At 41.8% G+C, this 17065-nt stretch overlaps 1 protein-coding gene across 8 annotated transcripts in view; it reads right to left on the bottom strand.

The window, feature by feature from the left end:
* The window catches only part of RNF144B (ring finger protein 144B), a 206887-nt gene that overhangs the window by 131306 nt on the left and 58516 nt on the right, over positions 1–17065 (bottom strand). For 2 of the 8 annotated variants that reach the window (XM_074398498.1, XM_074398500.1), the window contains exon 1: positions 13418–14771. The exons of the other annotated variants lie outside the window; for them this stretch is intronic. The gene's annotated coding sequence lies outside the window, so the exon portion shown is untranslated. Of the gene's footprint in view, positions 1–13417; positions 14772–17065 lie in introns of those variants that run through there. 8 annotated transcript variants of the gene reach the window in all.

Genomic DNA, 17065 nt, shown 5'->3' with positions numbered 1-17065 from the left:
AGTCTGCAAGTCACATATAATCCCTACTGTCATTAATACAACATACTGCCATACTCAGTGACAGAGGGAACCAAACTGTTGTAGAGCACCATGCAAAGGAGAAAAATAAAGCAGCTGAAGAAACCTTCCAAGTGGATTTGGCAGGCTGGAGACTGAAGAAACAGCCAGTTGTGGGGGTGTGTGCCAGGGTGAGAGAAGGCTAGGCAGAGGGTGACTGCAGCTGGCCGTGAAAAGAATCTTGGAGATGGTGGAGCTGTGGAGATCTTTGGCTCAGAGAAAAGACAGGGCTTCCTGAGGTCTCCATAGGGGACAGGAGTTTCATTCAGACACACTGCTTCTCAGGGCAAATCCCAACAAGTCAGGACAAATGGCTTAGGTCCACCCACTTTGAGGAATGACAAGACATGATGCTGCCTTTAAAGAGAATCTGATGTCTCTAACTCATGCAGGGAAACACAACACAATGTCCTTGTCCTGCCTTAGGTTTCTTCCTGAGTCGTGGCACAGGGGAAGAAAGGAGCAGCAAACCCAATGCCTTACTCCAAGGACTTGAAGCATTTGGCCAGTGGCCTGAAGAGACTGTCTTTAGGGAAAACAATGGTGAGTGGCTGTTAAACGCCAGCTTTTTCCTATCTATCTGCGTAGGGACGTCACGTGATGTCAATCCCAAACAACCCATCTGTCTAAGAAGGGCTACACTATAGTTTAGCCTCAAGGAAATTTGCCTGGGCTCCAGGGTTCTGGAGGTCCAATGCTATTTGCCAGGCCACGGGGCACACACTGAGGCATTGGCGATACTGGACTCTATGCCCAATGGCTAAACAGAAAAGGTCTAAAAGAAACCAGGACTAGATGCACAAAGACAAATCCCAGAGAAGTGGAGAAGGAGAGAGTCTTAGTCCATTCAGGCTGCTATTACAGAATACCATAGACTGGGTAGCTTATAAACAACAAATGTATTTCTCACAGTCCTGGAGGCTGGGAAGTCCAAGATCGAGGCAGATTCAGTGTCTGGTGAGGGCCCAATTCCTGGCTTATGGGTACTTACTTCTTGCTGTGTCTGGACAAGGAAGAAGAAAGAAGCAGCAAGTTCTCTGACTTCTCTTGTATAGGGACACAAATCGCATTCATGAGGACTCTGCCCCATACTCTAATTACCTCCCAAAGGCCCCACCCTCAAATACCGTCACCTTAGGGGTTAGGGTTTCAACAATAAGATTTTTGGTGTTTTGTCAGTTTTTTTGTTTTTTTGGTGTTTTGTTTTTTTGTTTTTGCTTTTGTTTTTTTTTAGACAGTCTTGCTCTGTCACTCAGGCTGCAGTGCAGTGGTGTGATCTCGGCTCACTGCAACCTCAACCTTCCAGGTTCAAGCGATTCTCACGTCTCACCCTCCTGAGTAGCCAGGATTACAGGCACACATCATCATGCCTGGCTAATTTTTGTAATTTTGGTAGAGACAGGGTTTTGCCATGTTGGCCAGGCTGGTCTCCAGCTCCTGGCCTCAAGTGATCCACCAGCCTTGGCCTCCAAAAATGCTGGGATTACAGGCATAAGCCACTGTACCCAGCCAACAATAAGATTTTTGGAAGAACGCAAAACTTCAGACGGTAGTAGGGACCTCTAGATGGGCTGGCAAAGAACCTGCGGCATCATGAGCCTTCTGGATTTTATAGCTCTGATTCTAGAATATAGGCCACTGGGTGTTTTCATGTGGGTTATGGACAGCTTTGGGCACAATAGCATTAAGCGGAACTGGAAGATAGATGATTCTGCAGGTGAATTCCACCCTTAGCCAAAGCAGAGATAGAGATGCTAGGATTTCTACCAGACATGCATTCCCTCACAAGGCCAAGAGCGAGTGAGTTAGGTAAGTGCTGAGTGACAGCATCACAGGAGGAAGGCGAGCAGATAAGAAGGTGATAGACAGTCATGCCTAAAAGAGGGTCCAGTGAACAAAAGGAAACACAGGCAGTGGCTTTCACTGATGGCAATAAATAGCAATATTTAAAATTGTTCTACATGTCATTCTTTTTTTGTAGAGTTCCTACCATGACTTATCTGCAAATTTGCAAAGCAAGCATCATTCAGAAGAGCCTGACTGAAGCTGATGGATGCGTTTATTATTTTTCAAACCTTCCACTATATGTTTTATTTTCCCTGGACATGCAGGGCTAAGTAGACCAGGTATGCCAAAAAAATCAGAATGGTTCAAGTTTTATTTTTACTTTCTTCATCCAAGAAATAATAGTAGACAGCATTTATAATTTAACATTTCTTCAAGGTGAACTATACTCACATTTCCCACCTTTAGTTTAATCTACTTAAAATCCATATCTATTGTTTTCCCTTCATATACTATGAAGTCATAATCTCCTCTATGTGCTATGCTGAGGACGACTCCTCTGTTGGCAAACAATGCAATACCTGCTTGCAACTCAGTGAACGCTCAAAGCAAGAAACACCACCAAATGCTTAGTACATTTCCAGACATATCTAATGAAAAACACATCAATTATTTCTAAGAACTATTTGATGTACGTCCATAAGCAATAAATCTGGTGAATTCTCAAAAACAAATGTTGTGGAAAACACCTATTGGCTTAAGTAAGTTAACTTTGACCCCAAATTGGACAAATCGTCATGAGAGCAAAGAGTACATGGTATTTAAAGATTTATTTGTCTATGTCTCTAGTTAAATATGTCCCAGGAGGTGGGATTGTGTCTACAGTTGGTTTAATACTAAGCCTAATATGCTGCAAGGAACATAAGCACTTAATAAACATTTGTGAAAAGCACAGAAGTTGCCTAAAGTGAAACCAAACTTACATGTATTTGTGAAATATCCTCGTCTAAAGCCATAAATATAAAGGGAATTTAATTAGACACTCAAGCAAACACCCAAATGTCTTTTCACATTCACATTCATCTGGCACTTACATACCTTACTTAGTTGAAAGGACATCAGAGAGGCATCTCACTTAAAGACACTCATCTAAGAAACCGGGACGTCGGCAGGGTGTGGTGGCTCATGCCTGTAATCCCAGCACTTTGGGAGGCCAAGGCAGGAGGATCACCTGAGGTCAAGAGTTCAAGACCAGCCTGGCCAATATGGTGAAACTCCATCTCCACTAAAAGTATAAAAATTAGCCAGGCATGGTGGTGAGCACCTGTAATCCCAGCTACTCAGGAGACTAAGGCAGGAGAATTGCTGGAACTTGGGAGGCGGAGGTTGCAGCAAGCTGAGATCATGCCATTGCACTCCAGCCTGGATGACAGAGCAAACCACCATCAACAAAAAAATGAAATAAAAGAAAAGAAGAAAAGAAAGAGGAAGGAAGGAAGGAAGGAGGAAAGAAAGAAAGAAAGAGAAAGAAATAAAAAGAAACCCAGAAGAGTGGCATCAGAGTTCCTACTGAGCATCACTGTCCGATCACATACTAGCCATGGTTTCCTAAGAAACTTCTTTGCCTTTCTAAGACTCACTGTCCTCATCTGTAGAGTATAGTTTTATAATAAACAGCTGAGTTTCAGCCAACCATAACAGCCACGCTTCAGTCAATCACAGGTAGCCAACTGACCACACCATCTTCAACTAAGGCAAACGCTGAGCTGCAGCCAATCCAGTCATCTCTGTACATTACTCCTGTTTTTTATCCATGAACGCCACCTGACCATGTTGAAAGCCTAAGTGCTGTGACCCCGTTCAGTTTTTGAGGGTTGCCCTATTCTCAAATCATCCATTGCTCAATTAAGCTCTGTTAAATTTAATTTGTCTAAAGTTTCCCTTATAACATAACCTTCCTACACCTCCATTTCCTAATCCATAAAAAGTTGATCAATATAACAATGTTTAACCTTATAAATGTGTTGTAAGACTTTAAATTGATTGAAGTGCAGGTTAAATGAGTTTAAGCATGAGAAAAGCATTTGATGAACTCTTAAAACGTGATAGACATATTCATTATAAACTCCTGGGAGAGGTAATGTGTTTTTCTCAAAGTGTTTCTCTCAAAGTTACCACCAAAATACATAGTAAAAACTCATAAAATTTGAAAAATAGAAGAGGAAGTCAAATTTGATAGAAAGTCTGAACTTATATGTCACTTACAAATTAATTCCAGACTACTTCATCTTTGCATTTTTAAGCTTTATGAAGCAAATTTCTTACAAAGCCTACAGAAAATAGTGTAGTAAGCTGCCAGTGGGCGGAGTTTTAAGAATTGCCATAGAACAGTCTGGGCAACAAAGAAAGACCCTGTTTCTGCAGAAAATTTTAAAAATTAGTCAGCCACAGTGACTAACCTGCAGTTCCAGCTGCTCAGGAGACTGAGGCAGGAGGATTCCTTGGGCCCAAAAATTCGAAGTTGCAGTGAGCTATGATCATGCCACTGCATTCCAGCCTGGGTGACAGAGACCTCATCTCAAAAACCAAAAACTCCATAGAAGGGGGGAAAGTTTTTAACACAGCACATTCTCTCCCTCTTGCTTGCTCATTTTTTTTTTTTTGAGATGGAGTCTCAAAGCCTCCGCCTCCCGGGTTCAAGCAATTCTCCTGCCTCAGTCTCCCAAGTAGCTGGGATTACAGGTGCACACCACTACACTCAGCTAATTTTTGTATCTTTAGTAGAGATGGGGTTCTGCCATGTTGGCCAGGCTGGTCTCGAACTCCTCACCTCAAGTGATCTACCTGCCTTGGCCTTCCAAAGTGCTGGGATTACAGGACTGAGCCACCGTGCCCAGGCAACATAGCACATTCTCTATCAGAAAAAAAGCATGACATTCCTGCGAAGGCACCCAGAACAACGCAACAGAAACATTTTCTAAACTTCTATGAGGCAACAATGACTTACTGGTGGAGAAGGGGGGAAAAAAGAGTGAAAATCAAAATTCTCTTACTGCTTTTTCACCCCATGTATGACAGTTTAAACAACTTCTTCCCTTTGAATATTACAATCTTTCAGAGGCCAGACATCAGAAGAATGTGGAGTAACTGACAGATGTTGCACAGTCATTCAATCCTTCCGATTTGCATTACAATTCAGAGAATGGCAGCACAGAAAACTGCCTGGTCCAGCTCCCTCATTTCATAACAAAACTGACAGGCAAATTAAATGACTTTTGCAGTTCTCATATTCATTCATGAAAAATAGATACCAGAGTCTAAGTGTTTCATTTAGTGTGGAAATTAAGGGGAAAAAAATCTCCTCCTTAGCCCAAAGGAATTAAGTACACTGGATGAATTAGTTAATAAACGGCCCAGATCATCTAGGAGCCTTTAGCAAAGGCTTCTAAAGCTCCTTAATATTTTAATTGGGGTTTTTCACGTAAGGAAAAATAGTTTACCCCACCACCACCCCCCCACAAGAAAAACCTAATGCTTATCATCTTAACATGTAGTCAAGTTATAATTGTGTGACTCTTTTAGGGTAGTTGCTAGACCCTGTACATGTAAATGTAAGAGACTCATCCAAAATAATACTTTCTTGCCTTTATTGTGAATACAAGTAAAACCACCCCTTTATTTAAGGGTAAACATCGACCTGCTTTCAGGGAAAAGCTATTGCCTCCAACTCAATGCCTCATCCCTTCAACCATCAAATTATTCTGTGGTCAGCATCACATACACTGGAAGAGACGCCAATAAATCCAAAGGGAAATAATTTAAGAATAGTAAAACAACCTACATGAAGCAAATAATAAACCAACATCCAGAATAATGATGCTTAAGTGTTTGGATACTAATTCCAACTGAAAGAGTTTTCCTATTAACTCCAAGGGAAACCAGTTCTTGGCATCAGCTATCCAGGCAGAAACTCACATAAGGAATATAACTTCAGAGAAGTTTAAAATGGCTCTATACACCATAATTATACCTGCCAATTAATAGAGCCTATAATGTGCTAGGCATGTTAACATCTGTTATTCCACCTAATCTGAACAACCCTGCCTGGCTGGGCATGGTGGCTCATGCCTGTAATCCCAACATTTTAGGAGGCCAAGGCAGGTAGATCATCTGATGTCAGAAGTTTGAGACCAGCCAGGTCAACATGGTGAAACCCGTCTCTACTAAAAACTACAAAAATTAGCCAAGCATGGTGGTACATGCCTGTAATCCTAGCTACTGGGGAGGCTGAGGCAGGAAGAATCCCTTGAACCCTGGGGGCAGAGGTTGCAGTGAGCCAAGATGGCACCACCGCACTCCAGCGTGGGTTACAGAGAGAAACTCTGTCTCAAAATATAAATAAATAAATAAATAACCAACCAGTCCTTACAGTTAGAATCATCATTCCCATTTTTTAATCTGAGGAAACTGAGTCTCAGAAGAGTTGGTCAAGATCAGCCAGCAAATAAATTTCAGAGCCAGGTTTATATCCTGACCTTTCTAATGCGGAAGCCAGAATTTCCCCCATTAGCCTGAAATTCACACAATTAATTGCTTTCCTTAAACATCTTTAGGAAACATCTTCATTTTGTGTGAGACAGTGGCACACGCTTTGGCTGATGCACGTGCTCAGATGAGCATATCTGATTAACTCCTGCTGACATCCAGCAGAAAGTTGGCTCTGCTGGAAGAGGCTGAAGGGCAGGGATGCTTCATCTGCACTAAGCAAAGCAGGGAAAATTAAAGGATTTGAGGGGCAGGATGGCCTATAACAGTATGGCAGTGATAGCCAGATAGCAAGTCATCCCATCATGGGTATTATTTTCATATTTTGAAAAAAATAGAACGAATTATAGAGCAGTTCTATCTAAACCACTACTAAAAGAGCTGTTGTGAAAATTTACAAGTGAATGCAGTAACTATATCTAAGCATGTGGATATGAAGGGAGTCCAAGAATTTGAGGATACTATTCCTTAAGAACAGTCTAATGGACATTCAGAAATTCCTAGGTGATTTTACCATTCATTCATTCATTCAGCCAACACATATTAGTCAAGCACATACTATATGCCTGTTTCCTTTTTTTTTTTTTTTAAGAGATAGTCTTGCTCAGTCACCCAGACTGGAGTGCAGTAGCATGATGATTGCTCACTGTAACCTTGAACTCCTAGGCTCAACTGATCCTCTTGCTCTTGTTGAGTAGCTAGGACTACAGGCATGTACCACCACACCCAGCTTTTTATTTATTTTTGTAAAGATGGGGGTCTTGCTATGTTGCCCAGGCTGGTCCTGAGCTCCTGGCCTCAAGTGATCCTCCACCTTGACCTCCAAAGTCTTGGGATTACAGACGCGAGTAACTGCATCCAAGGCCTGTTTCTAGATAGGATTTGCATCCACCCTGTCCTAGGGTTACACCAGAGAAACCACGTCTTTACCTTTGTCTTTATCTTTGGTCTAAGTGGTTCCTGGATGGCCTGTGGCATGCAACCTTTTGCTATTTTGGTTCCAGCTGGGTAGAAGCCAGCCTGTGACTTCAAAGTTATGGGAAGCAGAGGTCTTACATGTGGTGTTTTCTGACATCATCTAAAACTGTCTTTAGGACCAAGAAGGACCCATGAGGCTAGAACAAAGTTATTCTGGGTATGAAAGGAGCTAAGCTAAGCCTCTCTTAATCAGAGCAAGGCATCTGATGGGTGGGAGAAGGATCTGACATTCTTTGCTCAGAACACCAAATATTCCTTTATAAAAGCTTCTTGGATTTTATAAAGAATAAAAAGAAGAGAAGGTAAATGGGGTATAAACCTGTTGAAAAGAAAAGGGATAGCTCGCATGTTCAAAAGAACATATTTTAAATGTTTTCCAAAGATTCTGATTACATACAGGTTTTCCAGGGACATGTCATTATGTAAAAGCAGGATTTGCTTAGTTGAGTACAGGAGTACAAGGAAAGTTATTAGAGATGGCAAAGTTTATGTGGAAAACTATCTCTGAAGCAGCAGCCTACCTAGCAAATTTGACCTCAAAAATTAAATTAAATTAATTTGTAACACCATCCTTCTCTCTATGACAAAATTATTTTTGTTATTATTGTAAAAGGAAATAATAGCAACAGACACCATAAGTGGAATAACTTATTCCCATTTTCTTAAAAAGGATACTGAAGGATACAAAAGTAATCCTGTGTATCAATAGAGGCTGCAAATGAAGAAATACTCCCATTGGCAGGTTAAAGGTTTTTTGGGTTTTGTTTTGTGTTTTTGAGACAGGGTCTCACTTTGTTGCCCAGGCTGGAGCATAGTGGCATGATCATAACTCACTCCAGCCTCAAAACCCTGGGCTCAAGCAATCCTCCCCCTTGAGCCTCCCAAGTAGTCAGGACTACGGGTATAAACCACCATGCCCAGCTAATTTTTAAAATTTTTGTAGATATAGGACGTTACTTTATTGCCCAAGCTGGTCTTGAACACCTGGGCTGAAGTAATTCTCCCACCTCAGCCTTCCAAAGTGCTGGGATTACAGAGATAAGCCACTGCCCCTAGTCAAGATAAAGTGATAAATCCATTTGAACATTCTCACCAGGAAACCCATGACATCTGGGCATGACTCCTGATTTCTACCTGAGCTTTATTTTTTTTTTTTTTTGAGACGGAGTTTCGCTCTTGTTACCCAGGCTGGAGTGCAATGGCGCGATCTCGGCTCACCGCAACCTCCACCTCCTGGGTTCAGGCATTTCTCCTGCCTCAGCCTCCTGAGTAGCTGAGATTACAGGCACACGCCACCATGCCCAGCTGATTTTTTGTATTTTTTTTTAGTAGAGACGGGGTTTCACCATGTTGACCAGGATGGTCTCGATCTCTTGACCTCGTGATCCACCTGCCTCGGCCTCCCAAAGTGCTGGGATTACAGGCTTAAGCCACCATCTACCTGAGCTTTTATTTGCTATTGTCACATTGGCTCTCTTAATTCCAGAAGCCTGAACCACACAGCTGTTCATATCCCAGAGAACAGCAAATCCAACTGTTGAGCCTCAAGAAACCTGACATCTGCTGGCAGCTGAATGCCACCATATTGTTTGTCTGCAATGACAATTAAGAGTACTGAATGATATCAAATGTGATGTGTAATCTGGTGCTTAGCTAAGATTGGGGCCTGAAGTCAAAAACAAGGCTATAAAATGAGGCACCTCACAGACTAAGCCAACAGCCTTGTGAGCCCCAAATATTTTGCATGACGCTGATTTCTATACAGGATTTGATTCAGTTAAATTAAATCCATTTTAGTCCAACTAATGGATATGCCAGGTCCTATGCTAGACAGTGGGTGGGAGGAGGGAGAATATGAGTAAAATAATCCCTATCTGAAATGCTCACAGCCCAGAAGGAAGAACATAGGAACCCCATGATCCAGGTAACAACAGAAGAGTGGCCTGGGTACAAACACAACAGTGAGGAGAGGAAAGAACTGTCTGGACGGTCAGGGATATTGACAAAGAGTGGGGTTTAAAGGAAAACCAAGAGTTCATCAGGTAGAAGGTGAGAGAATTGCCTCCAGCATATCAACATCACCGAATATCACATCAAATTACCTTATCTGTGGGTACATTTAAGGCTGAATACAATATCCATCGTTCTTATTTCACCTACACAGCCACAAAGAAATTTGCAATGTCTGTTTCTCACTTTGCACACACACGACAAAATATTGATGAAAAATAACCCATTACTGAAGACTTACTCTGTGTTAGACGTCACAATAGGTATGTTATTCCCAAAATAACCCCCTATGCGTTATATATTATCTTTAAAGATTAAAAACTCTAGCTAAATCAAGGTCACCTGACCAGTCAGTGGCTCAGCCAGATTTTGTGGGGTGTTGTTTTGTATTTTTTTTAAATATTTCTCACTTTATTCTTATTTCAATAGCTTTTGGAGTACAAGTGGTTTTGGCTACATGGAAGAATTGTATAGTGGTGAAGTCTGAGATTTTAGTGCACCTATCATCTGAGTAGTGTACATTGTACCCAATATCTAGCTTTTTATTCCTCACCCCACACCCATTCTCCCCATGCTGGATCTCCAAAGTGCATTATACCACTCTGTATGCCTTTGTGTGAACATGCCTTACTTCCTACTTATAAATGAGGACATACGATATTTGGTTTTCCATTTCCGAGTTACCACACTTAGAATAATGACCTCCAACTCTATTCAAGTTGCTGCAAAAGACATTATTTCATTCTTTTTTATGGTTGAGCAGTATTCCATGATGTATATATATCTCATCTTGTTTATCCACTCATTGGTCAATGGGCATTTAAGTTGATTCCACATCTTTGCAATTTTGAATTGTGCTGCTATAAATATATGCATACATGTGTCTTTTTCGTATAATTACTTATTTTTCCCTAGGTAGATACCCACTACTGGGATTGCTGGATCAGATGATACAACTATTAGTTCTTTAATAAATCTACATACTGTTTCACGTAGAGGTTATACCAATTTACATTCCCACCAGCAGTGTATAAGCGTTCCCTTTTCACCACATCCACACCAACATCTACTGTTTTTCTGACTTGTTAATAATGCTCATCCAGATTTTGAATCAGATTTATCTAAAGCCAATAATCTGGCCTTAATTACCACCCCAAATTTCCTCTTTGTAATTCACCAATATATCTAAACCAATCCCTTGTTTCTCTTATTTAATATACATCTTCAAGTTGACATAGTTCTCTTTCTGCTATTCTGTGGAACTAGTGCTAAGTGGAACTAGTTCTTAAAATTGCTGAGACCAAAGTTCCTCCTTTCAGCATTTACCAAATCATAGAGCAAATGCCAGACCTACACGGGGAACTGGAAAGACATTTGGTCTGCAGGATGTGGAGCTATGGAGGAGCTTTCTGTGGCTTGGGGACTCTTCAATTCCAAAGCCCAGTTTTCTTTTTTTTGAGACAGAGTTTCACTCTTGTTGCCCAGGTTGGAGTGCAATGGCGCGATCTTGATTCACTGCAACCTCTGCCTCACAGGTTCAAGTGATTCTCTTACCAAAGGCCCCAATTTTCTAAGTAGCAAGAGGAAGAGAAACTCCACAGCTGAAATGACTCAAGAAAGAACTTGAGATAAGTTAATACTTTGCGTGCTTTATTACACTTAGGGTTTTTCTGATGCAGATACAGCAGAACCAAATGTACTCAACGAACTGAAACAAACAACAAAAAAATGCCTTTCCAAAGCTCAGAGGGCATCTAAATATTACCAATTTTTAAAAGGTTTATTAAAAAAAGAAAAAGAAAAAAGAAAAAAAAGGAAGAAAATGAAGGACAGGGAAAAGTCCATATGAAAACAAAGATCCGCTGAAATGCTAAAAGGTCAAAGATGCAGAATCCCAGCTCTGCCAACTCTTCCTGCTGAGCTGATTAAGACTGACCCTCATCTCCCAGCCTGGCTCTCCCCACTACTCATACAAGAAAACATTACATGGTGGTCCACTTAGTTTCTCCCGATCATCAGAAACAGCCCCTAGACAACTAAATCTAGGATCTTTCAATGTAGCACAATTTTCTTGCTTTAAAGGAAATTATATCAAATTATGGCTGGAGAAAAAAACTGGCTAAGCATTCTTTTAAAATTCACAACAGTCTAAATTATGGGGTTGCACACACAAGAAGAAAGTTTTGTTTTAATCTGATTTGAAAATCAATCAGTTGAGGCTGCTGCAAGATGAACTATGTAATTAGAGCAAACGACTCTGTTAAACACAGTTACAGCAAAGAAACACGGTCAGAGTGAAGGGCAGAGACCAAAAAGACCTTTCTTCTGCTTTCTTCACTAAAATTATTTTTCTCTTTAGTAACAGGAAAGAGAAATGCAAATACTATATTTGCATATTTGATGTGCCAAAAACATCACATTAAATAATTTTAAAAGTACATTGCTTACAAAATATTCACTTTATCACTTCTTGCAAAATAAATGTATCCTGGGAAAAGGAAGTAATTGTCCTTTAAAGAGTTACTAAATGTACTTACATATAGCATGGTTTTCTCACACAAAAACCAATCACATCCACAAGGCCTGCAACACGAAGGGCTTAATATTTCCATAGAAACCATTCTTTATGGAATCTCCTGATTTTTAGAAATAATTTTCAAGCAATGATGTCCTGTTTATTATTATTATTATTATTATCATTTGGAGACTTAGTCTCACTCTGTCTCCCAAGCTGGAATGCAATGGCACGATCTTGGCTCACTGCAACCTCTGCCTTCCAGATTCAAGCAATTCTCCTGTCTCAGCCTCCCGAGTGACTTTTTGTATTTTTAATAGAAACGGGGTTTCACCATATTGGCCAGGCTGGTCTCAAACTCCTGACCTCAAGTGATCTACCTGCCTTCTGCTCATTATTTTTAAAAGCTAGCTCAGCATGGTCATTCACAGGCCAGGCGAGGTGGTTCACACCCATAATCCCAGCACTTTGGGAGGCAGAGGTGAGAGGATTGCTGGAAGCCAGGAGTTCAAGACCAGGCTGGGCAACACAGTAGGACCTCGTCTCTACAAAAATAAAATAAAATAATTAAAAAATTTAGCTGGGCTGGTGCTTTCCACCTATAGTCTCAGCTACTCAGGAGGCTGAGGCAGGGGGATTGCTTGAGCCTGGGAGGTTGAGGCTACTGTATCTCAAAAAAAAAAAAAAAAACATGCTTAATCTAGTTACTATTCCCACTTAGTTTTTGGAATTGAAAAAAATTTCAAAGTTTACTAAAAAGCAGGGAAGTGATACAACATCCAATTTGCACAAAAGAGTTATTATGTCTTACCAGTGGAAATCAGAAATAATTGACTAAGTTTTAGACACAAAGAAACCAAAATGCCTGGGAGATTAAATTTAGAATGTTCCTCAAATGCTAGTGCTGATCACGAGCTAACATGAGTATCAGTTTCAAAATGTAAAGAGAACATTTTTTTCAGTAAATGTTTTCATTGAAACTGAAACCCAAAAACAATGCCAGTCATCACAGTTTGTGGTAAACTTAACTTTCAGAACAAGAAATTGACTTGTTTAACAAGAAAGCTGTATTCAGGGTTGGTGAAAGTAAACCAGGTCTGATGATGCATATCTAATCACCCAAGAAAGCCAATAAAAGTAAAAAGATTCCACTCGTTCATTAACTATTAAAATGCAACACCAAAGACACAGCCCCTTTAAAGGCTTGACAACAAATATTAACTTATTACACATACAAATTATGCCAAGACTAGCAAGCTTGTAATACCAGCAGCAATGCTGCTATTCAAATAATAAACAGGCAAAGTTGTTCCTGCTGGTTAAAAGAATGAAAAATAGCTTAAGGAGTCAATTTTCAAGTGCACGTAAAATGCGGTCAGTTGGGACATGGAAAAACTGAAAGTAGTAAAAGTAATTCAGTTACCAGAAAGGGATATAAAAATAATCAGCTCATTCAATGAAAACATAATGAAGAATTAGGTCAGCAAAGCTGAAAACATAACACAGAATTAGGTCAGCAACACAGACCTAGAAACCTGCTTCCTGTCTCCCGAATCCACACATACTTCAGTCCATGCTGGCTGCTTTTTCACGAACCAATCCAGGGATAAAAAGCCAGGACAGAACCACATTCAGGTGAAAGGAGGCCCCTCCTTCTATGAGTGTCAAATTATATCAACCAACGAGGCAGACTCTTAGAGTCATGGTCACTATAACCTACAGCTGAATGGAACATGAACTGTCTCCATGAAGAAATTCTGTTTTCATTGCTTGACCCAGGACCAGCCTTGGAAACTTCTTCCACGTCTCTATGACCAGAGACTCTGCCAGAAAGAGAGTAAGTTTGCAAAATCTAGCTCTTCCCCAGTCCCTTCAAAACTCCAGGTGAGGTAGAGACCTTAAATGCATTCAAGAACAGCAGCTGGGTGCGTGAGGGGGCGTGTTCCATCTGGTCCTGGTTAAGACTGGCAAGAGCAGGGCTGGCTCCTCTGTCCATGTCCCTTTTTTCTCTTTTCTACACCACACCCAAATGGCTCCAGCTGGTGGCCAGACATAAGAACTTAGAGACATTTCTACCACTAGCTGATGGGGCTCCCCACTTTCCCATTGCTTCCTTTAAAGGGACCATTCGTGCATTTACCCAGGAACTGAAACCAACACACTCCCTTTTCTGCTGCTATTGCCATGTTTCTCTTCTCTTCTCTCTCTCTCTCTCTCTCTCTCTCTCTCTCCACCTGATCCTTCATTCCTGCCTCTCATGTGACCTAGGGACCAAAGACTCCTGGTGCCCTCCCTGCCCAGGAACTGTTTAAGTGACAATCTTTGGACTTGTTTCCTATTAGGGTGCTGTACTGAATTTGCACCTTACATCTGAAGAACTAGGGGCTGCCCTAGGTCTGATTTTTTCCAGGACACTGAGGAGAGCACAAAGTCAGGCTCCCAGCGCCAGCGTGACAGTCAGGCAGCCATAAACTGGACCTGATCAGACAAGAGTCATGTGGGCACATCTGCCAGTATAAACAAGGTTCCTGTGAGAGAGCCCTCCGGTCTCTGGTCACGGGTCAGACAACTAGGCCGTTAGACCTCCCGCCAAGCAGACATATCCTGTGAAGGGCACACAGGGAACATCCATGCCCAGCACCCCTTCACTTCCCATCAGGGCAGCATTGTTAACTGCTCTGGTACTGGAACCTCAAGTTAGCTGAGGGCTCTCAAAACATCCGGTTCTCCTTCTCTCTCCCTTTCTCCCCAGATTCCTGGGGCTCACATGGTGTGGTATGAGGCTGCCATGTACGTGCCGAAAATGGCAACCCTTCACCACTCTCCACTCCAACGCCAAAATTCCTGCTTCATTAGTTCAGCTGGAATGGATGGAGCTGGAAAATGATCTGATATTCTAATTCACATTACAGTAATACTTAATAAAGTAAATGACTGACAGCTTCTTCTTCCCACCTCAAGTCCCCATGCGCTCTCTTAGCTAAATCAAACCAATCTCTAAGTCTGTGGATTTTAGGCAGTATGGAGAAGGAAGGAGGAGATAGGTTTTGGGAATGGGAGGCTCGTTTTCTGTGTCCTGATCAATTATACCACTTGCTGGCCTTAGAAGGAAGCATGGTATTTCCTGAAGGGCAAGAGAAAGGTACATCATGCCTACTCTCTTTCTCTCACCGCCACTCAAGGAGTGCAAGTCGGACCATGTCCTCCCATCTCCTCTCCAGTCTTCTAACATTAACAAAAAAATTAAGTCCTGACACATGCTTCACCACGGATGAACCTGGAGGACATTAGGCTACATGAAATAAGCCAGTCACGAAAAGACAAATACACAAAAGGACAAGTAAGTACGATTCCATTTACACAAGGTACCTAGAGTAGTCAAATTCATTAGAGACAGAAAGTAGAATGGTGATCACCAGAGGCTGGGAGAGGAGGAAATGGAGAGTTGCTATTTGTGGTTATAAAAAAGTAATTCGCCGGGCGCGGTGGCTCAAGCCTGTAATCCCAGCACTTTGGGAGGCCGAGGCGGGTGGATCACGAGGTCGAGAGATCAAGACCAACCTGGTCAACATAGTGAAACCCCGTCTCTACTAAAAATACAAAAAATCAGCTGGGCATGGTGGCACGTGCCTGTAATCCCAGCTACTCAGGAGGCTGAGGCAGGAGAATTGCCTGAGCCCAGGAGGCGGAGGTTGCGGTGAGCCGAGATCGTGCCATTGCACTCCAGCCTGGGTAACAAGAGCGAAACTCCGTCTCAAAAAAAAAAAAAAAAAAAAAGTAATTCACAGGCTGGACATGGAGGCTCGTGCCTGTAACCCCAGTGCCTTTGGGAAGCTGAGGCAGGAGAATTGCTTGAGCCCAGGAGTTCAAGACCAGCCTGGGCAACATTGTGAGACTCTGTCTCTGCAAAAAATACAAAACTTAGCCAGGGATGGTGGCGCACACCTGCGGGTCCCAGATACTCAGGAGGCGGAGGTGACAGGATTGCTTGAGCCTGGGTGGTTGAGACTGCAGTGAGCCAAGACAGTGCCACTGCACTCCAGCCTAGGAGACAGAGCAAGACTCTGTCAAAAAGAAAGAGAGAGAGAGAAGAAAGAAGAAAGAAAGAAAGAGAAAGAAAAAGAAAGAGAAAAAGAAAGAAAGAAAGAAAAGAAAGGAAGGAAAGAAAGAAGGAAGAAAGAGGAAGAAAGGAAGGAAGGAAGGAAGTTGAGGCAGGAGAATCACTTGAAGCCAGGAGTCAGAGGTTGCAGTGAGCCGAGGTCATGCCACCACACTCCAGCCTGGGCAACAGAGTGAGATTCCATCTCAAAAAAATAAATAAATAAATAAATAAATAAATAAAAGAAATTTACTTATTGCCACTTAACTGCACACGTGAAACAGGTGAAATGGTCCGTTTTATATGATATATATTTTATCATAATAAAAAATACAACAAAAGAAATGTTTAAAAAGGGGGACAACCTCACCCATTCCTCACCAAAACCAGTTTTAGTCCTAGGACTTCAGCATCTATTCATACTCTCTGGTTCTACTAGGGGTGGACACATTTGTCACCCCAAAGGAGCCTGGCTCCTAGAGCCCTCTTTGGAGCAACACAGAGAGAGCCTCGACCGTCTCCTGAGTTGGTCTCATAGAACAAGTCTGCCAGGGAGCTGAGGCCATTTTTCCTCCTTGCATTTTTGTTTTCTCCAAAAGTGGACCCCATTCCTCCCACACTGGTTCCTCATGCCCCTCTATTCCATCCCCAGCCCAAGCTCTCAAGGGTTAGCTGTCTGAGTGACTGTGAGTCCCTGTTCACTATTTTCAGGTAAGCCAGAGTCTAACATAGACGAATCTATTTCCAACCCTGCGTGGACTCCACTGGACTCTTGGGAGCTGGAAGGGAATTCATTAAATAATTGGGCCAGCCACTAGGAAAAAAATATGAAGTGCAATTTTCCCTACTTATTTCCCATATGCTTAGTAGCTATGTGACACAGTATTTATTCATTCATTCATAGAGATATTATTCACTAATTATTATCCATGCAGCTGTGTTGCACAGTTGTACAGTACAACGGTTTACAGCACATTATCTTTGCACTAGATGTGTGAACATGGGCAGTCTTTTCAACACCAAGTGCCTCAGTTTCCTCATCTACAAAGTGTAAACAACAGTCGTGCCTATCTCAT

This window comes from Saimiri boliviensis, chromosome 4, assembly GCF_048565385.1.
Source record: "Saimiri boliviensis isolate mSaiBol1 chromosome 4, mSaiBol1.pri, whole genome shotgun sequence".
Taxonomy (NCBI): Eukaryota; Metazoa; Chordata; class Mammalia; order Primates; family Cebidae; genus Saimiri; species Saimiri boliviensis.
The sequence above is the reverse complement of the archived record's forward strand: the minus strand, read 5'-3'. Positions and strand labels throughout refer to the sequence as shown.